The sequence below is a fragment of the Hylobates moloch genome, unplaced genomic scaffold (genome assembly GCF_009828535.3).
Source record: "Hylobates moloch isolate HMO894 unplaced genomic scaffold, HMol_V3 SCAFFOLD_6, whole genome shotgun sequence".
Taxonomy (NCBI): domain Eukaryota; kingdom Metazoa; phylum Chordata; class Mammalia; order Primates; family Hylobatidae; genus Hylobates; species Hylobates moloch.
In genome coordinates, this window is record NW_026652281.1 from 131,506 (window position 1) to 153,847 (window position 22,342).

Consider the following 22,342-nt stretch of genomic DNA (forward strand, 5'->3'; position numbering starts at 1 on the left):
CGTGTTGGCATTGCCTGGTGTGGCTGCCCCAGGAGACCCTTCCTCACAGCTGACTCCAGTTCCCCAAGCTGGCCTAGATGCAGGAGGCTGTGTGATCCAGCCCACTCTACAGTCTGCTGAGCTGAAGACAGAGATGAATACCGCTCCCCACCAAGCTGAAGAAAATGCACTGTAAGGCTGCGCACAGTGGCTCACACCTCTATCCCAACACTCTGGGAGGCCAAGGTGGGCAGATCACCTGAGGTCAGGAGTTCGAGACCAGCCTGACCAAAATGGTGAAACCCCATCTGTACTAACAATACAAAAATTAGCCAGGTATGGTGCTACGTGACTGTAATCCCAGCTACTCAGGAGGATGAGGCAGGAGAACTGCTTGAACCTGGGAGGCAGAGGTTGCAGTGAGCCAAGATCACGCCACTGTACTCCAGCCTGACTGACAAGAGCGAAACTCCGTCTCAAAAAAAAAAAAGAAAAAAGGAAATTCACTTTGTTCACTTCTTTCACAACGGTACTGTCCTGAGGAGGCCCAGGAAGGTCCCTACAGCTTCCAGGAGGCTTTTCCCAGGAAATCTCATCCGTTCCCTTCAGGGAAGAAGGCTCCTTTGCCCTCCAGAGTAGGCATTCAAACCTGATTCTAGTATGCTTCCTTGGGCCTCTGCGGCCTGGAAGGCCCATCCCTTTCAATGTCTAAATGTTGCTCCCAGAAGGGGCATGAAAGCTACTGGAAGATCCCAAGTCTCATATGTTGTTTAGAAAATTGCTTCCTGCAGAATTGATTTTTTTTTTTTGAGATGGAGTCTTGCTGTGTCACCCAGATTGGAGTGCAGTGGCACAATCCTGGCTCACTGCAACCTCTGCCTCCCGGGTTCATGAGGTTCTCCTGCCTCACCCTCCTGAGTAGCTGGGACTACAGGCATGTGCCACCATGCCCTGCTAATTTTTGTATTTAAAAATCAAGATAGGGTTTCGCCATGCTGGCTGGGCTGGTCTCAAACTCCTGACCTCAAGTGATCTGCCCACCTCGGCCTCCCAAAGTGCTGGGATTACAGGTGTGAGTCACCGCGCCCGGCCTGCATGCAGAATTGAAACTGGGGCCAGAGGGTGAGCCTGCCAGGCCCAGAGCTGCAAACACTCCTCCCTCCCCAAGGGCTCCCAGGATCACCTCCGATGACCCTCTCGATGGCCTGCTGAAAGTGTTTCTCCTGAACAGAAGGACTCAGATGCCGGGCAGCAATCAGGGCTGCTTCATTGCAAACATTTGAAACATCAGCACCTGACCCAGGAAGGACGAAATAGCCAACAGTCAGTGCTGCTCCTGGCCACTGGAGCTTGACCCAGATCAGATTTGTTTTGTTTTGTTTTGTTTTTTTGAGACGGAGTCTCACTCTGTCACCCAGGCTGGAGTGCAGTGGCGTGATCTCTGCTCACTGCAAGCTCCGCCTCCTAGGTTCACACCATTCTCCTGCCTCAGCCTCCCGAGTAGCTGCGACTACAGGCGCCCGCCACCACGCCCGGCTAATTTTGGTATTTTTAGTAGAGACGGGGTTTCATCGTGTTAGCCAGGATGGTCTCGATCTCCTGACCTCATGATCTGCCGGCCTCGGCCTCCCAAAGTGCTGGGATTACAGGCGTGAGCCACCGCGCCCGGCCCCCAGATCAGTTTTGTTGAGGAAAATCTCCAGTAGAGGCCAAGGCTGAACTTCAGTAGAGACTTAGAGGTAGTGGGAGGTGTCCATCAGTCACCACTACTTAACCACATTTTTTGTTAACCTTTATTAAGGTATAATTTATAAACCATAAAATCCACCCATTTTACACACACACATCAACGATTTTTAATAAACTGATCATGTAGTGCGACTATTGCCATAATCTAGTTTTAGGACATTTCCATCATCTCTGTAAGGTACCCTGTGCTATTTATATTTATAGTTCATTCCCATTTCCACTTCTGGCAACCACTCACCTCATGTCTGTCCCTACAGATTTGCTATTCTATACGTTTTTGTTATTATTCTGCACATTTCACATAAACGGAAACGTATACTATGTGGCCTTTTGTGCCTGGCTTCTTGCATTTAGAACAGTATTTTCTAGGTTCACCCATGTTGTGGCATGCATCGATACTTTATTCCTTTTTATAGCTGAATTTGACTACAGTATATACCACTTTGGCCGTTCACCTGCTGATGGGCACTACGGATGCTTCCATTGGAGGAAAACAGACTCATCCCTGCTGAGGGGCAGTCAGAGTCATCCCTGAGTTATCTCTGCTGAATCATCTCTGCTGAGTCATCCCTGTTGAGGAGCAGTGCTGAGTCATCCCTGTTGAGGGGCAGTGCTGAGTCATCCTTGCTGAGGGGCAGTACTGAGTCATCCTTGCTGAGGGACAATGCTAAGTCATCTCTGCTGAGTCATCTCTGTTGAGGGGTAGTGCTGAGTCATCCCTGCTGAGTCATCCCCCTCTGGGGGCAGAAGAAAGCAGTCTTGGTAACATTCCAGCTTTTTAACTTTGGTATGTAAACAGACATCTGAAGTCAGCCAGAGGAGAGAACAAAAGGGAAGAAGCACATTTTGTGTCTAAGACAGATGACACCCTTCAGATGCCTGCCAGGCAAGACCTCACTCACCATCCTGCAGCAAGCAAACATACAATCCTGTGTGAATACACGTCACCTCACACTAGGCAGGACACTGTGGGGAGCCAAGGGACAGGTATCACTGGGGGGGCCAAGGCAGCTGGAGGTGAGGAGATGCCACCGCAGAATGTTCCAGGGGTGGCGGGAGCAGGTGGGCATAGGTCAGAAGCCGTGGCCAATGGCCGCATAACCATGAGGTACTGAGGCAGCAAACAGCTGCGGAGCATGGGTGAGGAGAACAGGAATCCTCGGAAAGTCCCCACTCATTCCTGAGGGTGATCCCACCTAGGCAGGGAAGTAGGTTTCCTAGCATAGACCAGGATTCCATTAAAAAGAAGAGAGAAAAGCAAACGAGCTTCCTCAGCAGGGAGGGCAAGCCCCAGGCAGAAACGCTGCAGGAAGCATCAGGTTGCCAGATCCTCCCCCTGGGACATTACTGTCAGCTCTGCAGTGAGACTCACTAAGTCCGACTGTAATTAAAACAGAAATTCAAGTGGGTACAAATTAGTTTGGGGGCTAAGAAAACTGATCTCTGAGGCCTCTGAACGCTCTCAACAGGTAAAAAGTCCTGCACACAAGTGTGAGCACCGCCAGAACTGAATGAGAACGGCCAGTCACCACCCCCCATGACAAGGAGCAGAGCACACATGGCTCCCACCATGTGGGGGACGGCACAGCCCACAGCACTCACCACTGAAGCCTAGCGTGAGCGCTGCCAGCCTCCTCGCCAGGGCGTCCTTATTGAGGCTGTCGTCCAGCTTCAGTGGGCGCAGGTGGACCTTAAAGATGGAGGACCTGCCTTTGATGTCGGGGGGCCTAATGAAGACAGGGAGGCCTGGGCTCTTGTGCTTTCTGGGTCTTCAGAACAGTCGCTCACAACCATATCACAGAAATGCAAGGACAGCTGGGGTCTCTGTGGAGGTCTCTGCTGTCATCCTCCAGACAGAGCTGGAAGCAATGGCAGAAACCAGCCAGGGCACACGCACATCTGGCTCCACAGCTACTAAACCCCTCAACCCAGGGCCACGCGACTTGACAGCAAGCAACACAAGGGCCACACGGGATTAATGCTTCCTGACAAACACAAGAGGGTAGGCGGAAGGCGACGATGGCTGACCATCAGGGTGAAGAGTAAGGGATAAATTGCTGTCTTCTAAATTATCAATTTTTAATTTTTTCATTTATTTATTGTTTTTGAGACAGTTTCGCTCTTGTTGCCCAGGTTGGAGTGCAGTGGTGCGATCTCGGCTCACCGCAACCTCCACCTCCCAGGTTCAAGCGATTCTCCTGCGTCGGCCTTCCGAGTAGCTGGGATTACAGGCACACGCCACCACGCCCGGCTAATTTTGTATTTTTAGTAGAGACAGGGTTTCACCATATAGGCCAAGCTGGTCTCAAACTCCTGACATCATGATCCGCCCGCCTTGGCCTCCAAAAGAGCTGGGATTACAGGCGTGAGCCACCACGCTGAGCCGACTATCAAATTTTTAAAGTAGTGAAAAAAAAAAAAAAGCTGGAGAATAAGTATCTTTTACATCCCTCCCGCCTGTCTGTATTGCAGCAACATCCCTGCAGGCCCAATCACATATATTCTTGCCAAGAAGTGGACTGCCAGGGGCAGGACTGATAGCAGCAACTTGCGGCTCTCACACATTTTCAAAATGTTACATTAACTGCTTCAGAATTACCATCAAAATCTCCTCCAAATACACTGCAAATCACCTAAACAAACTTTTTGGCCAAGGGGATAAAGGCCCAACCCGGAGAAAGGGGTACTCACCAATGTAAATCTGGTGATCAAACCGGCCAGGCCATATGAGGGTGGGGTCCAGGATGTCATAGTGGATGGTGCCAGCCAACACCATGACGTTGGTGGCAGAGTTGAACCCTGGACACAGGAAAAGCAGGTGAGCCTGAGCAGCAAGCCCAATATGTGCATGGCAGGTAACCAGCCATCCCTCTGCTAACTGGGAACCCCACAGCCTGGCTCAGGGGGTACAGAGAAGTCCAGGGCGTGGGCCCTCCTTATCCTGACTTATTACTGGTTCCTGCAGCCTCTGACACCACGTGGTGCTGGAGTGGAGGAGGGCAGGCCAGGGGCTGCACAGGAAATGGAACGCCCAGAAGAGGGGAAGGGAGGAGAAAGGCTGAGGGCCCCACTTCCCTCCTCTCTCCAATCGGTCCCCTCCAGATATCAAAACAGTCATAATCTAGTTAGAATTACTACTGGGTACTAAAGACAAAACAGTATTTAGGAAATGCTTCTGGCCGGTAGAGAAAAGTGTTTACACAGCAGGCCTGACTGCTGTCCTCACAAAGGCCCGCTCGCAAGGGCGGCGTCTGGGCACTGTGATTCTGGGAGCGCTCCCACCATTCCCTGAGAAAAACAGCTCCCTGGGCCCAAACGCTTTGTGCGCCCCCAGCAAAAACCCCCGGGAACCAAGTCTCTCCTGAGCTCCCTGGTCAACATCAGGCAGCCGTGGTCACAGCGTGATGCTGGGGGAAGTCAGCACGTCCCATGCGGCTCCACTGGGGAAGGGTTCAACACTGCACCTGGTCTCCCCGCGACCCAATGCGCCTTCTCCCCTGGCTGATTTTGCTGTGTCCTTTAACAGTAATAAATAAAAGCCCTGAGTGCTACTATAGGCTGAGTCCTATGACTTCTCCTAGCAAGTCACCACATCTGGGGTGGTCTTAGGGACCCCAACACAGCCCTAAAGCCAAAGTGAAAATCAAATCTGCCAAAGGTCTAAGTGAAAGCTTTTCCAAATCTGAAAGCTGGCACAGAAGCCTGGACGTGTCCAATGAGGCTTTAGCAGGACTGACAGACGACGATCAGCCACATCTTAGCTAGAATCACTCTGAGAGGAGGCAGGTCTCAGCGGTCTGTGAGATTCTGGGTGATGCAGGGGCAGCAAGACAAGGCTCAGAGCGGAAGAAGCATGGGTTATGCACACACCACCCTGTGGGCACCGTCAGAAGCAGCCATGCTTGGGTACCTGATCCCCCTCCCCACAGAAGCAGGTGGCTCCACACTCCAGAGAACCCCCCTCCATCTGGGGGCAGGAGAATGCACTGGAGGAGGCTTGTGAATCTAACACAGCTTTCTCCAGCACGTTTGCCTGAGAGCAGCCTTCCTTAAAAACAGAATAATCAGGCCGGGCGCGGTGGCTCACGTCTGTAATCCCAGCACTTTGGGAGGCTGAGGCGGCCGGATCACAAGGTCAGGAGATCGAGACCATCCTGGCTGACATGGTGAAATCCTGCCTCTACTAAAAATACAAAAAAAATTACCCGGGTATGGTGGCAGGCGCCTGTAGTCCCAGCAACATGGGAGGCTGAGGCAGGAGAATGGCGTGAACCCGGAAGGCGGAGCTTCCAGTGAGCCGAGATTGGGTCACTGCACTCCAGCCTGGGTAACAGAGCAAGCCTCCATCTCAAAAAAAAAAAAGACAGAATAATGAGGGATTCTCTTCTGGGGGTGACTGTACAGAAAAAGGCTGTGCAGACTGTTGCTAAGCAGCTGCAGGGGAACAGGTGCACACACTGTCCATCTCCACGAGCACCTGGTTCAGGGGTTCTCCTGCTCATTCTGGCCTCCAAAGTGCCCTTGGCCTCGCTTCCTGCCAATCGCATCAATCTCATCAATGAGTAAGACACATGGAGCGTTGTTTCGGGCCATTGCAAACATGTCACGGACCTGAAACAGGAACCCACACAGAATCGGTTTTGCTACTGGTAGGAAGACGGGAATGCCAGTTATCCTCCACCCTCCCCTCAGAAACCTCAGACCCGTTTTGCCTCAGCGCACCAGCACCTCCCACACATGCCCATGCCCAGGGCCCCACACCAAGCTCTTCAAGTTGACCAGTCCTGGTCCAGGCATGGTGCTGAGGCCACCTGCAGCAGGTTCCCATCCACCTACCCTTGCTGGCCCAACGCCAACAAACATTTCCAGGAACTCAGACCCGTTCACAGTGATGAAGGGCACATGGCCTCCCCTGCAGTTGCTTTGGCAAGAAGGGTCTTGCTGGTACCAGGAGGACAAGGGAGCATGGCTCCCTGAAACACAATGGTGACATAGGGCTCTTTAACAGGGGAGCAGATGGTACACAGGACAGAGAGCTGTTCAAACTGGTGACTTCTGAGATTGACTAAGAAGAATCCCATTAGGGATGGCTAAGGAGCTGGAGGGCAGGAGAGGGCTAGACTTGCCCACAGCACACGCTGTCCTACCCATGTACTCCAGGAAAGGCACCCACCATGGCTACACACACAGCCAGCTCTTCATGATGGATTCTCATGGGGGATGCCACAGGCAGAGTTAATTTTGGGGAATCACTGTACCTCATACCCAAGAACGGGAAACCCAGATGGGCCCTGACCCCACTAACTCTTTCCTGACATCCACAGCAGAGCACGAGGCCTGTGATGTAACACAGAGGCTGACAGAGCCCCTTCTCGCAGGAGCCCCTGCCTGCTGGGAAAGGGGGACCAACATACCACGTGAGGGGCCTTTCTTGGTACCTGACTACCTTACCCACTCCCTCTATCATACAGATTTTCCCCAGCAAATACATGCATATGAAAAAAACTATAATTTGTTCAGCAGCAATAGACATAAATTTAAAAAAAAAAAAAAAAAAAACGGATGCGGTGGCTCACACCTGTAATCCCAGCACTTTGGGAGGCTAAGGCAGGTGGATCACCTGAAGTCAGGAGTTTGAGACCAGCCTGGCTAACAGGGTGAAATCCCGTCTCTACTAAAATTACAAACATTAGCTGGGCATGGTAATATGCAACTGTTAATTCCAGCTTCTCGGGAGGCTGAGACAGGAGAATCGCGTGAACCCAGGAGGTGGAGGTTGCAGTGAGCCGAGATCGCGCCATTGCACTCCAGCCTGGGCAACAGAGCAAGACTCTGTCTCCAAAAAAAAAAAAAAAATTCTGAAAGGCAAAGAGAACCACCCACCGCAGCATCTGACTATAAGCTGAGGTGAGTGGCAGCTGCCAGCGGAGCTCCAACAGGAGCAGAAGGCCCGAGGCTCTGCACATCCGTCACACACACCTGCTTCCCAGCCTCGTGCTCATCAAAGTGGAAAACAGGTCTGTCACCTTCTGGCTCCGCCCCAGGTTCCCAGTGCTTGGTATAATCATTATATGCTGTTTGGAACAAACTGCCCAGTGAATGCCCACCCCGTCGGGAGGTGCTGGGGGTGGGGGTGCAAGGCCACTGCAAGGATCTGGGTGTCCTCAGCCTGGTCCAAAGCCCACAGGTGACTTAAAGGGTGTGTGAATCAAGTTTCTGTGAATGCAAATATTTCCGGGAAAAAAATCCATGGCTTATCTCAGGCCCCCAAAGAGTCATGACCCCAAAATGGCACCAAGAGATAAACTTGCCCTGTGTGCCCAGCAGCCAGATCCGGCACCCTGACCCACACCACCCACAACGTACTGGCTATCTGCCTGCACACACCTAGCCGCTGTCTGGCTGCACGGACCTAGCCGCTGGCTGCCTGCACACACCTAGCCACTGTCTGGCTGCACACACCTAGCCACTGGCTGCCTGCACACACCTAGCCACTGGCTGCCTGCACACACCTAGCCACTGGCTGCCTGCACACACCTAGCCGCTGTCTGGGTCTGGGCTTACCAAGAGGCAGCTACATCTGATCCCAAGCCTGTTCATACAAGTTGTACCTACTGTTCTATGTAATTAATATTAAACTAATAAAACAGCAGTAAGAACCGACTCTGACCCACAGCCATCTCTGGCTTTGACTTGGAGCTCAGAGTACTACAACGTTTTCTAAAATCAATACCTTTGGAATTTGTGCTCCTAACTCCTGATATTGCTTGGGATTCTTCAGGAAATTCACAAATTCCATAATTTCCAATTTGGCTTCTTCGCACCCAACTGCGTCCGCAAATCGCACATCGATGCTGCCCTTTCAGATCTTGGCTGTCGTCTCACCAACACTGAAGAGGCCCCTCCTCGTCTACTGCGCCTGGCTCCCATAAGGCCCCTCCTGGCAGCACAGAGGAGAATGCCAACCAGGAGAAGGGTGGGCACCAGGCTTCGCAAGAGAGAGCTGGAAAATCGAAGAGAGTATTACCTGTGACGCTCAGGAGGTCAGAAATAGCACCTGCATGCCAGGCACGGTGGGTCACCCCTGTAATCCCAGCACTTTGGGAAGCCACGATGAGAGGATCTCTTGAGCCCAGAAGTTCAAGACCAGACTGGGCATCGTGGCAAGACTCTGTCTCTACAAAAAATATAAAAATGACCGGGCGTGTTGGCTCACACCTGTAATCCCAGCACTATGGGAGGCCAAGGCAGGTGGATCACCTGAGGTAAGGAGTTCGAGACCAGCCTAACCAACCTGGTGAAACTCTGTCTCTACTAAAAGTACAAAAATTAGCTGGGCATGCTGGCGTGTGCCTGTAGTTCCAGCTCCTCAGCACACTGAGGTGAGAGGATTTGCTTGTGCCTGGGAGTTCAAGGCTGCAGTGAGCCATGACTGCACAACTACACTCCAGCCTGGATGACAAAGCAAAACCCTGTCTCTTAGAAGAGACTGCTCTGGGACTTTGTTTTGCTACACAAAAGGGAGCAGGTTTTTTTCCTTTTTTTTGAGATAGGGTCTCACTATCACCCAGGCTGGTGGGCAGTGGCATGATCACAGTAACCTTGAACTCCCAGGCTCAAGAGATTCTCCTGCCTCAACCTCCTGAGTAGCTAGAATCACAGGCATGCATGCCACCACACCAGATAATTTTTTAACTTTTTATAGATACGCAGTCTCACTATGTTGTCCAGCTGATCTCAAACTCCTAGTCTCAGGTGATCCTCCTTCCTCAGCCTCCCAAAGCACTGGGATTACCTATGTGAGCCGTCACGTCGGCCCTCAGTATTTTTTTTTTTTTTTTTTTTTTTGAGACGGACTCTTGCTCAGGCTGGAGTGCAATGGCGAGATCTCGGCTCACTGCAAGCTCCACCTCCCAGGTTCACACCATTCTCCTGCCTCAGCCTCCCGAGTAGCTGGGACTACAGGCGCCCGCCACCACACCTGGCTAATCTTTTTGCATTTTTAGTAGAGACGGGGTTTCACCGTGTTAGGCAGGATGGTCTCGATCTCCTGACCTCGCGAACCGCCCGCCTCGGCCTCCCAAAGTGCTGGGATTACAGGCGTGAGCCACCTTGCCCAGCTTCTTTTTTTTTTTTAATGTGTCAAAGTCCATCCAGCACTAGACCTCCCCAGTTCTGAAGGCTCTAGTCACAGGCATTTCTATCTCCCTGACGTAACCTGTGGCTGGCTTGGTGGGGCAGGAGAGTGACCAATTCCACCACCCACCACCTCCTCCACCTGGCCAAGCAGCCCTGCTGGAGCTTACACCACAGTGTCTCCCCCAGGAGGTGCCGCCAGCAGACCCAGAAAGGCCTCCTCGTATCTAGGGCCCACCGGGCTTGTTTTGTCACAGGAAGACACCAAATGTCTTCCGGGTTAATTGTTTGTCTTTGCTCTTGCTCTTCAGAGGCTTGAGGCCAACCCTCCTCCAGGGCTCTGCAGTCACTTTCAGCCCCACATACAACCAGGCATTCCTGGCAACTCAACAAGCAAAGACAGAACCCAAGTCAGCAATAAACAGGACCCAGATGACATCCGGGAGCTCCAGCAGGAGACCGCAGGCACTTGAGGACCTGCCACTAGAATCTGAGAGTTAATCTCCAGATTTCTACCTGCCTCACCTTCTCTCACCCCACCGCAGGCCCTACTCTGTGCTCAAACATACGTCTCAAAGAAACCGCCCACACCACGATTCCAATTTTTACACCCTCCTGGCTAAAGCTGGTACTGGATTTGTACTCTCTCGGTTCAGTTTTCAATTCAGGGCAGAAGGGCCAGAGAAGACAGAGCAATGACAAACCCAGGCAGTAAACACGAAAACAGGATCCACACTTAGCAACACTGACTTCTGTTCTGAGTCCTGGGATGCACGGAGTATTTCATCTGGTCTTTGCCCTCATGTCCATAATTACTTTAAGAACATACGACGCAGTGGAAATCCAAGATAATATGAGAGCCATGGGAAGCTTAGAATGACCAAGTGTCGGCCAGGTGCGGTGGCTCACGCCTGTAATCCCAGCACTTTGGGAGGCTGAAGCAGGCGGATCACGAGGTCAGGAGATCGAGACCATCCTGGCTAACACGGTGAAACCCCATCTCTACTAAAAATACAAAAAATTAGCCGGATGTGGTGGCAGGTGCCTGCAGTCCCAGCTACTAGGGAGGCTGAGGCAGCAGAATGGCGTGAACCTGGGAGGCGGAGCTTGCAGTGAGCCGAGATCGCCCCACGTACTCCAGCCTGGGCGACAGAGCAAAAGACTCTGTCTCAAAAAAAAACAAAAGAACGACCAAGTGTCAGGTACTACATGGGAGCTACAGGGTTGTGTGCAGGGACACCCACCACCTGGGAGGATGGGTCAGGGCTGCCCAAAAGGGAGCCCGGGGAAGTCACAGGTGCACAAGCCCCACCTCTGGACGTTAATTCGACAGTTCTGCAGGAGTGGCAGGTAGAAATGATGAAAGTGCATTTCGACAGCGCTCTCGCAGTGATCCTGCTGCATGGCCAATTATGGAAGGCTTCCTACGGGACTTCAGGGAATTTCTGCTCCAACAATGACACCCACGACTGGTTTTCTTTTTTAATGCTGCCTAGCCAAATACTTCCCCGCTTCAATTCTCTTCTCATGAAAAACAGTAAAAAAAAAAAAAAGAAAAGAAAAATATATATATAAGTATATATATACGTATATATAAAAGTATATATTTTTTTACTACAGACATTGATTATAGATGCCTATAATAAGCTTGAGAAACACATTCCAAAACACGTTAAACACTGCATTTCTGTTTTGTGTTCACACAGAGGCCCTTCGCCATCCTCCTCACCCGTCACTCTTGCTGGTGTAGACAACCGCTGCCTGGTTGTGGGGCTCGATCCCCAGCTCCCACTGAGCCGACTCCAGGTTCCGCTCGAAGGTGTCAACACTGCCAATGTTAAACCACACGAACTTCTGCAGAGCAAGAGCAAGCTTAGGGTGCATCACCGTGTCCCACACTGAGCCCCACCGTCACACACGCACCTCCCACTGCCTCTTCTCCTAGCCTTAACATCCACAAGATGGACGAGGCCTGTGCCGAGGCTAGCTCCAAAGGAAACTAACTAACAGCAGAAGGCTCTGGTTTTGGCCCCACAAAATTACAGTCTTTAAGTTCTGGACGAAAGTGTAAAATGTCCCACAACTGTTGCGGTGTGCCTTTGTCTCTTTTTCTTTTTTTTTTTTTTTTGAGACAGTCTCCCTCTGTCGCCCGGGCTGAAGTGCAGTGGGATGATCTTGGCTCACTGTAACCTCCACCTCCCGGGTTCAAGCAATTCTCATGTCTCAACCTCCCGAGTAGCTGGGATTACAGGCACAGGCCACCATGCCCGGCTAATTATTGTATTTTTAGTAGAGATGGGGTTTCACCATGTTGGCCAGGCTAGTCTTGAACTCCTGGCCTCAAGTGATATGCCCGCCTCTGTCTCCCAGAGTGCTGGGATTACAGGCATGAGCCACCATGCCCAGCCGTTCCTTTTTGCTTTTTACTCTTTTATCTTTGTCTCTTCTCTCCCCACAATCCTTGGTAAGTTGTTCTCAGACATTGCTTGGCAAATCTGAATCCTGGTTAGTCTTATAAGGGCTCCTGTCCTCCTTGGAAGGCTTTGTTATTGATACACGCCAACGAAAAAAAAAATCACATTAACGAGTAGGTGATGGATACTAAGGGAGTATTCTACTGAAAAAAATAGAAAACTACATTTTTACACGAAATAAACTTATGTCTGGAATACTCAGCCTTAAATTCACCCCTCACCTCAGAAGAGGTCCCAGGGGTAGGAATAACACACACAAATTGTTTGTTCATGACTTCCAGCCGACCCACCTGGGAAAAAGAGAAAAATAATCAGCACAGCTAAAGCAGTGAGTACGACATTCAACAGTAAACAGGGGCCTCACCCTCAGACCAGCCCACAGTGCAGACCGAGACTCCAGTGGTGTCTGAGAAGCTGCATCTACTCTGCTGTGCAGATCCGAGTTTTGTTTTCTGACTGATTTGGACATTTCTAGCCTGGCCTGTGCATGTAATTCAAGAGGAGTTACAATTTGGTACATCTGAGCACCAAAGAGTCCAGAGTGACTTAAAAATCTAAAAGGAAGGCAGGGCGCGGTGGCTCAGACCTATAACCTCAGCACTTTGGGAGGCTGAGGAGGGTGGATCACTTGAGGCCAGGAGTTCGAGACTAGCCTGGCCAACGTGGTGAAACCCTGTCTCTACTAAAAATACAAATATTAGCCAGATGTGGTGGTGCGTGCCTAAAATCCCAGCTACTCAAGCGGCTGAGGCAGGGAGAACTGCTTGACCCTGGGAGGCGGAAGTGGCAATGAACCAAGATTGTACACTGCACTCCAACCTGGGCAACAGAGTGAGACTCCATCTGAAAAAAATAAAATCTTAAAAGGCATAGAAGTCTCAGACTGACAATACAGCAAAGTCTTCCAGAACTCATCCAGAAACATTTCGCCCACACAGCTGCAGATACCACAAGAAAACGGTGCCACCAAAAATGAAAATGCAACCCCAAAGGCCTCTACGCAGCCACCCAGCGGCGAACACAGCCCGACAGCCAGTGTGCAGCAAAAACACAACTTGAGGGTGCAGCCATTTCGTCAGGTATCATGACAACAGCGTTGCTTTTTCCTCTCCACAGAATCTGAAACCACTACCACACCACTTTCCTTGACTACTCAGGGTCATGTGACCAACACGAACGTGTTTACGACAGATGCCTCTTGACCGTAACAACCGCGTCACGGTCAGCGTGTCAGATACCTGGAGAGGACCTCACAGGAGCTCTGGGATCTGTCCAGAACCCACACACCAGCAGGCATCTTGGGCCAATTTATCTGTCTCACCCCTCCTCACAGCAGCAGCTGTGAGTGAAGACCAACAGCACAGAGGGGCTGCAGCAGCAATCCCTTCCTCCCATAAGGAGTCATCAAGGACCTTTCTGAAGACAGGTGTGTACCCTGTGGCCAGACAAAAAGGCCTTGGGTGGTGGTTCACAACTGTAATCACAGCACTTCAGGAGGCCAAAGGAGGAGCATCACTTGAGGCCAGGAGCCTGAGACCAGCCTGGGCAACATAAGGAGACATTGTCTCTAAAAAAAAAAATTGCAAGCTAGGCACAGTGGCTCACGCCTGTAATCCTGGCACTTTGGGAGGCCAAGGCGGGAGGATTGCCTGAGCTCAGGAGTTCAAGACTAGCCTGGGCAACACAGTGAAACCCTGTCTCTACTAAAATACAAAAAATTAGCAACCTCCACCTCCCGTGGAGGTGTGGTGGCACGCGTCTGTAATCCCAGCTACTCAGGAGGCTGAGGCAGGAGAATCACTGGAAACAGGAAGATGGAGGTTGCAGTGAATAGATCGTGCCACTGTACTCCAGCCAGGGCGACACAGCGAGACAAAAACTTTTTTATATCCCAGATACAGAAGGTGAGGTGGGAGGCTGGCTTAAACAGAAGGTCGAGTCACACCACTGCACTCACCTGAAAAAAAAAAAAGCCTTAGCCACAAACCCTGGTGGGAAAACAAGACTTTCCTACAGAAAGTTCAGATCTTAACACTGTATCACTTAAAAAACATCTTTCTGAGGGCAACTGAGAAGCACAGCACTTGCTCTCATGTAACTTTATACTCAACCCTGAGCAGAGCTTCACCAGCCTTCAGCAACCCGACAGACCAGGCCCATTGAAGGACAGGCCGAGGCTTGGTGGTGCCACATGCCCCTGTGTGTGGGCGGCAAGCCATCCAGGTGCCAAGGCAAGAGACCAAGGACAGGAGCTGGTCCAGTATAATAAAATATAAAACAAGAATAGTCATACCAGATATAGATCTTGGATATGATTATATATGAGTATGATTAATCATTAGTTTGTAGCAATTACTCTTTATCCCAATATTATAATAATCCTCGCTCTATAATCATAAACTAGGAAAAACCAGGCCATACAGAGATAGGAGCTGAGGGGACACAGTGAGGTGTGACCAGAAGACAGGAGTGCGAGCCTTCTGTTATGCCCGGACAGGGCCACCAGAAGGGCTCCTTTGTCTAGCGGTGACGCCAGCATCTGGGAAGATGCCCGTTGCCAGGCGGACCGTGGTCTAGCGGTAGCCTCAGTGTCACGGAACAACACCCGCTACTTAGCAGACCGGGAAAGGGAGTCTCCTTTTCCCCGGGGGAGTTTAGAGAAGACTCTGCTCCTCCACCTCTTGTGGAGGGCCTGACACCAGTCAGGCTTTCCCGCAGTTGTCCGGAGGCCTAACTGTCTCCCTGTGATGCTGTGCTTCAGTGGTCACGCTCTTAGTCCACCTTCATGTTCCATCCTGTACACCTGGCTCTGCCTTCTAGATAGCAGTAGAAAATCAGTGAAAGTACTAAAAGTCTCTAATATGCACAAATAATGGCATAAGCTGTCTTTCTCTTTGTCTCCTCTCTCTCTCTGCCTCAATTGCCAGGCAGGGAAAGGCCCCCTGTCCAGTGGACACGTGACCCACATGACCTTACCTATCAGTGGAGATGACTCACACTCTTTACCCTGCCCCTTTTGCTTTGTATCCAATAAACAACAGCGCAGCCAGACATTCGGGGCCACTACCGGTCTCCGCGCATTGGTGGTAGTGGTCCCCCGGGCCCAGATGTCTTTTATCTCTTTGTCTTGTGTCTTTATTTCTACACTCTCTCATCGCCGCACACAGGGAGAAGCCCACCGACCCTGTGGGGCTGGACCCTACACCTGTGCACAGATACAAAGCCCCAGCTGCTGTCCAGGGTCAGCCAGCAAGGGACAGGGGTGCAGGAGGGGACACGGGTACACTAGGGGAAAGAAAAGATCTGAATTAGATACGAAACTAACACCTGATGATAAACAGACACAATCAGACAACCAGAAGTCACTCACAGAAGGAGAAGCTAAAAAAAAAAAAGGCCAAGATGTTAAGGAAGCTTCCACCTTGCAAGAAAATCAGCTTATGAACCTTCTGTTGGGGAAAGTAAAACTGTCTCATCTAAAAAATGAGCTTGCTAACCTTCTGTTGGGGTGGCTACTGGGAAAAGTAAGCCTGTGTCTCATCTATGCCCTGAGGGTGGGACTGCCCAGGACATCTACCACACAAGGGGTTTTCAACCCAGGCCTCAGAGCTCACAGCTTCTTAAGCGCATCGCAGACCACGTGCACCACTACAGTGGCTTCCTTCCCAGGTAGGTAAACGATAAATTCCTCTCACCAGACCCCTGGCCAGGTAATACTGTACAAAGTGCTTCCAAGTGATCTCTCTTCCCGGATCTCGAAAATAGAGGTAGAAAAATCCCATGGCAACGCCTGCCCCCAAAAGGGCCAGATTGCGGAAATCCTCGTCATCCCAGGGGAAGTCCCCCTGTGGAAAAAGGAAAACACATTTCCAGTTAAATGAAGGTAGTTTCTTCATGAAAATGGCTATTTCCTTTTTCAGATGTTATTAGAAAAGTTTTCCAACCCCCTCCTCCTGACCCTACACAATGTAGCCTCAGTTCCTCTCATGTGGAAAGATCTTTACGTGGTGTATGACACACACTGAAAGCCGCAGCTCACCAGATGCCCCAGGAGAAGCAGAAAGTCCACAGAGAACACTGTGTTTGAGCCACTGTTGCTAGGGTTATCTCTTCTGTGGGTCTGTTAAAATCCAGATAGAGGCCAAGCATGGTCACTCAGGTCTGTAGTGCCAGCACTAAAGGAGGCCGAGGTGAGAGGACTGCTTGAGCCCAGGAGTTCGAGACCAGCCTGGGCAACACTGGGGTACCCCGTCTCTACAAAATATAAAAAAAAAATTAGCCAGGAGTGGTGGTGCAAGCCTGTGGTCTCAGCTGCTCTAGAGGCTGAGGTGGGAGAATCATCTGAGCCTGGGAGGCCAAGCCTACAGGGAGCAGTGATCATATCACTGCGCTCCAGCCTGAATGACAGAGAGAGAGCTTACCTCAAAAATAATAATAAAATCCAGATAAAAATCTCAGCACATTTTTATTTTTTTTATTTAATTTTTTTTTTGAGACAAGGTCTTAGTTGGTCACCCAGGCTGGAGTGCAGTAGCACGATCATGGTTTACTGCAGCCTCAACCTCTAGGGCTCAAGCAATTCTCCTGCCTCAGCCTCCTGAGTACCTGGGACCAGAGGTACACGCCACCACGCCTGGCTAATTTTTTGTTTGTTTGTTTTTTTTGTAGAGACAAGGTTTCACTATGTTGCCAAGGCTGGTGTCAAACTCCTAGGCTCAGGCAACCCTCCCAAAGGGCTGGGATTACAGGCATGACCCACTGCACCCGGCCTCAGTACATTTTTAGAAACCAATTTCTTTGAAACTTATGAACTAATTCAACAACTCACCTTTAAACAAGCAGAAAGATTGATATGGGTTTAAATTTATGTGTTCCCCCAAAATTTCCATGTTGGAACTCAATCCCTAAGGTGAAGGTATTAAGAGACGGGGCCCTTGTGAGCAGATTAGGCCCCAAGGGCTCTCCCTTCCCGAATGCGACTGGCGCCCTCACAATCTGTTGCCCAGGTTGGAGCGCAGTGGTGTGATCACGGCTCACCGCAGCCTCCACTCCCAGGTTCATGCAATCTCCGGCTGAGCCTCCTGAGTAACTGGGACTACAGGCACGCACCACCACGCCTGCTTCTTTTTGTATTTTTTGTACAGACGGGGTTCATGTTGTCCAGGCTATGATCTTTTAACTCCAGCCTCCACAACTGTAGGCAGTAAATGTACCCTGTTTATAAATTACCCAGTCTGATATATTCTGTTACAGCAGTAGGCGCAGACTAAGACGCACACACATCTTCTGCATCCGTCTCCACCAGGCAGTCATCCCGCTTCCCTCCTCTCCTGCCTCCGTCTCCTCCAGACTCAGTATTCTCTAGTTCACCAGTCTCTGAGAGAAAACAAAGTAAGACTTCAAAAAGCAATTACATATGATTTTCCAGAGAAAGAGGATTCAGAAAACAGAAAAACACTTTCCAACAAACAATTTTAATAACACCAGTTCCTTCTGGAAATAGACAACAGGAAAAGGATGAGGCTGGGGAGATATTGCTGAGAAGCAGCTTCAGATACATCTAAAATCCCTAAAATTTCACCTTGCTGGCTTCATATTGAGTTTTAATAGCAAACTTTTTTGGGGTAACAGTCCCAAAATTGGCTGTAATTAGGGGAAAGAAAGAAAGGAAGAAAATGGTAAGACGGACTGGTATGGGTGGTCCCCCTTCTCAAGAGAACCAGGGAACACAAACCACCTGTTCTAAGCAGAGTCTGCCTCTCCTCCAAAAAATCTGGCCTCCAACGTACACTTGTGACCCACGGACCTACCAGCCTCTTCCTGTAATGTTCCAGGACAAGTAAGCCATGACACCGTCCCCTTCACAAATATAGTGCTACTCCAACCACAAAATAACACCATGAAAGGCCAGAGAAGGCCAAGGTGACCCCAGGAATAGCAAACATATTACAAGATGGAGTAAAAATTTGTACAAATTTTAAGGACAAACATGAATCTTCAAAGAAACATTCCTTGGCCGGGCGCAGTGGCTCATGCCCGCAATCCCAGCACTTTGGGAGGCCCAGGCGGGCAGATCACAAGGTCAGGAGATCGAGACCATACTGGCTAACACAGTGAAACCACGTCTCTACTAAAAATACAAAAAAATTACCTGGGCATGGTGGCGGGTGGCTGTGGTCCCAGCTACTCAGGAGGCTGAGGCAGGAGAATGAGGAGAATGGCATGAACCCAGGAGGTAGAGGTTGCAGTGAGCCGAGATCGTGCCACTGCACTCCAGCCTGAGTGACAGAGCGAGACTCTGTCTCAAAAAAAAAAAAAAAAAAAAAGAAACATTCCTTTCGTAGCAAGCCAAGTCACCACACCTCCCAACATGATTTCTGTGTTTCTTCACCCCATGCTCACCAGTACCCAAGCAGGAGACATTTCACAGGGGAAACACAAAATACTGACTTTGCCAATCCCAAAACCCAATCCACACCATCACACCATGATATAATTTTTAAATGATTTGTCAAGGCTTAGGATCTAAACCGGTTGAGGTGGTCCTGGTGTCTTGGGAAGGATGGGTACCACCCAGGAGCAAGCTCAGGGAAGACCACGTCACCATCACACACTCACAGGCCCACCTGCCTGTCAGTTCCCAAGGAGATCAGCCCATTCAGTGAATGCTTTAAAAGTACTCAACTGTAAAACTTCAAAGTCTGATTTTTCAAACTGGTCCTTTTACCTTTTTTTGGTGCTGTTGATGTTTCGGAGTTTGTGTTCCTTCCACTCCTCTTAAAGTATTTCTCAAACCCTTAGGGACAAAATGATGAGGTTCCAGGATTTGACTTCATTTCACTTCTTTTTTTTTTTTGAGACAGAGATCTCGCTTTGTCACCCAGGCTGGAGTGCAGTGGCACGATCTCGGCTTACTGCAACCTCTGCCTTCTGGGTTCAAGCAACTCTCCTGGCTCAGCCTCCCGAGTAGCTAGGATTACAGGCGCCTGCCACTACACCCAGCTAAATTTTGTATTTTTGGTAGAGACGGGGTTTCACCGTGTTGCCCAGGCTGGTCTCGAACTCTTGACCTCAAGCGATCTGCCTGCCTTGGCCTCCCAAAGTGCTGGAATTACGGGCGGTGGCGCCCGGCCTGGTTCTAATATTTTAGAAGACAGAATCACAGTAACAAAAGCAACCACACTATCAAGACGATATAGAGAAACTGAGAGCAAGGCCAGTTTTCCCTTCTCCTGCCTCTCTTCCTGCTTCATACAATCAGCATGTGCCGTCAGGTCCTAACACTGAGGCAAGTGGAGGGAGCACCTTCTACTCTGTGGGGACACAGGGTCTCCGGGGGCTTCGGTCAACTGTCTCTGGAAGCAAAGCACAAAGTACAGGTCCACGGCCTACAGAAGGGCTGCAAGTGGGCAAGTGTGCTCTGAGCTAATGCCAGTCTGCACACTGTTTCTGTTCTGCTTTCCAAACATGAGGCTTAGCTGGTCCTGAGACTCAGATACGCAGAAACCAAGGTTTGTTCCCATACCTTCCAAAAGAATCACCTAGCACCTTTTTTTGGAAAGAGCTTTTCTCTCACCAGCTTTACTGAGATATCAACACCATAAAAACATGGAGAAGGTGTTGGATGTTGTGTGGCTCAATATGGAAGCCAGGAAGGGGTAGGATGGGGTGGGGTGGAGTGGGGTGTGCCCTGAGTTGTCTGGATCCTCGCCCCCTGGTCACTCGCTGTAGAAGACACACTGTGAGGAAACCGCTCAGCTCCTGTAAACCTCATGCTGCTAATGATGGTGGATGAAAGACAGGTACCTTTGGGTGGTTTTGAACACAGCCACCGGGAAAATAACGTCGGTCTTGCCTGCAGAGTCGGCTTCTGAAAGTGGATCCCCTGGAGGCACTGAAACAAGAGACCAGATGAGCTTATTAGCTTCTTCTGCAATACAGCACTGCACATTCTCACTGGCCACAACGACTGGAGGAAGCAGGATGAGGTGTGAGCTTATTGCCTTAAATATCCCATTAGAAATATGATTCAATAGAATAAACAGGAACAAGTACACTGCAGAAATGCACTGCAAATTTTTATAGCTATAGCCTCCAGCAGCAAGAAAAAACTCCCCCAAAAAACAAAAAACACAGCTTAGAAACTGAGGTAATTTATTTAGTAACTTAAAATATTGCAGCTTCAAAAACAAGACTATAAGACTAAAACATGGCCGGGCGCGGTGGCTCACGCCTGTAATCCCAGCACTTTGGGAGGCCGAGGCGGGCGGATCATGAGGTCAGGAGATCAAGACCATCCTGGCTAACACAGTGAAACCCCGTCTCTACTAAAAATACAAAAAATTAGCCAGGCGAGGTGGCAGGCGCCTGTAGTCCCAGCTACTCTGGAGGCTGAGGCAGGAGAATGGCGTGAACCCCGGGGGGGCGGAGCCTGCAGTGAGCCAAGATCGCGCCACTGCACTCCAGCCTGGGCGACAGCGAGACTGTCTCAAAAAAAAAAAAAAGACTAAAACATAAAATTGTGTAAAATTTAAATACTGAAATACACTATGAGTCACCTTTGGTCAACCAAGAGGTTAATTTCTTTTCTTTTTTTTCAGACGGACTTTTGCTGTCGCCCAGGCTAGAGTGCAGTGGTATGATCTGGGCTCACTGCAACCTCCGCCTCCCGGGTTCATGTCATTCGCCTGCCTCAGCCTCCGCAGTAGCTGCGACTACAGGCACCCGCCACCACGCCCAGCTAATTTTTGTATTTTTAGTAGAGATAGAGTTTCATCATGTTAATTAGGCTGGTCTCAAACTCCTCACCCCAGGTGATCTGCCCACTTTGGCCTCCCAAAGTGCTGGGATTACAGGTGTGAGCCCAGCCTTTTTTTTTTTTTTTTTTTTTAAGATGGGGTCCCGTTGGAGTGCAGCGGCTATTCACAGCAGGGACAATAGGCAGGTAATACAGCATCCAGCAAGAGGTTAAAGTTTTTGTCAGGCCAAGAAAACCAATAATTTTTCCAGCAGCTCTGTATTTTCTTCAGTCTTCAAGGAGGAAAACGTCAGCCAGGCAGTGTGGCTCATGCCTGTCATCTCAGCACTTTGGGAGGCTGAGGCAGGAGGATCACTTGAGGTCAGGAGTTCAAGACCAGCCTGGCCAACATGGTGAAACCCTGTCTGTACTAAAAATACAAAAATTAGCCAGGCATGGAGGTGGGTGCCTGTAATCCCAATTACTCGGGAGGCTGAGGCAGGAGAATGGCTTGAACCTGGGAGGTGGAAGTTATAGTGAGCCAAGATAGCTGCTGCACTCCAGCCTAGCGACAGTGAGACTCTGTCTCAAAAAAAAAAAAAAACCACACACACAAAAAAATTAAAAAACAAAATCTAAAAACTCAACAACCCAGTACTAACTGTATCCAACAAAATCCCAACATAACCGGTGAATTTATATTGTCCCCAATATTTTATGTTATTTTATTTTTTTGACACACTGTCTTGCTCTGTCACCCAGGCTGGAGTACAGTGGCGCCATCTCAGCTCACTGCAACCTCTGCCTCCTGGGTTCAAGCAATTCTCCCTATCTCAGCCTCCCAAGTAGCTGGGATTACAGGTGCAAGCCACCTCACTGGCTACTTTTTGTATTTTTATTAGAGACAGAGATTTACCATATTGGTCAGGCTGGTCTTGAACTCCTGATCTCAGGTGATCCACCTGCCTCAGCCTCCCAAAGTGCTGGGATGATAGGCATGAGCCCCCAATATTTTATTATAATGAAACAAGACCCATAGTTGACAACACCTATGTTATTTCAGCTGTGTCAACATTTAGGGGGAGGCTGACTCTGTAGGCTACTACCCCAAAGTAAAATCATTCCCCAATTAGTAACTTTCTTTTTTTTTTTTTTGAGACGGAGTCTTGCTCTGTCGCCCAGGCTGGAGTGCAGTGGCACAATCTCGGCTCACTGCAAGCTCCGCCTCCCGGGTTCACGCCATTCTCCTGCCTCAGCCTCTCCGAGT

At 50.0% G+C, this 22,342-nt stretch overlaps 1 pseudogene; it reads right to left on the minus strand.

Moving 5' to 3' along the window:
- LOC116470297 (AFG3-like protein 1) overlaps positions 1 to 22,342 on the minus strand; it is a 28,456-nt pseudogene that overhangs the window by 2,743 nt on the left and 3,371 nt on the right.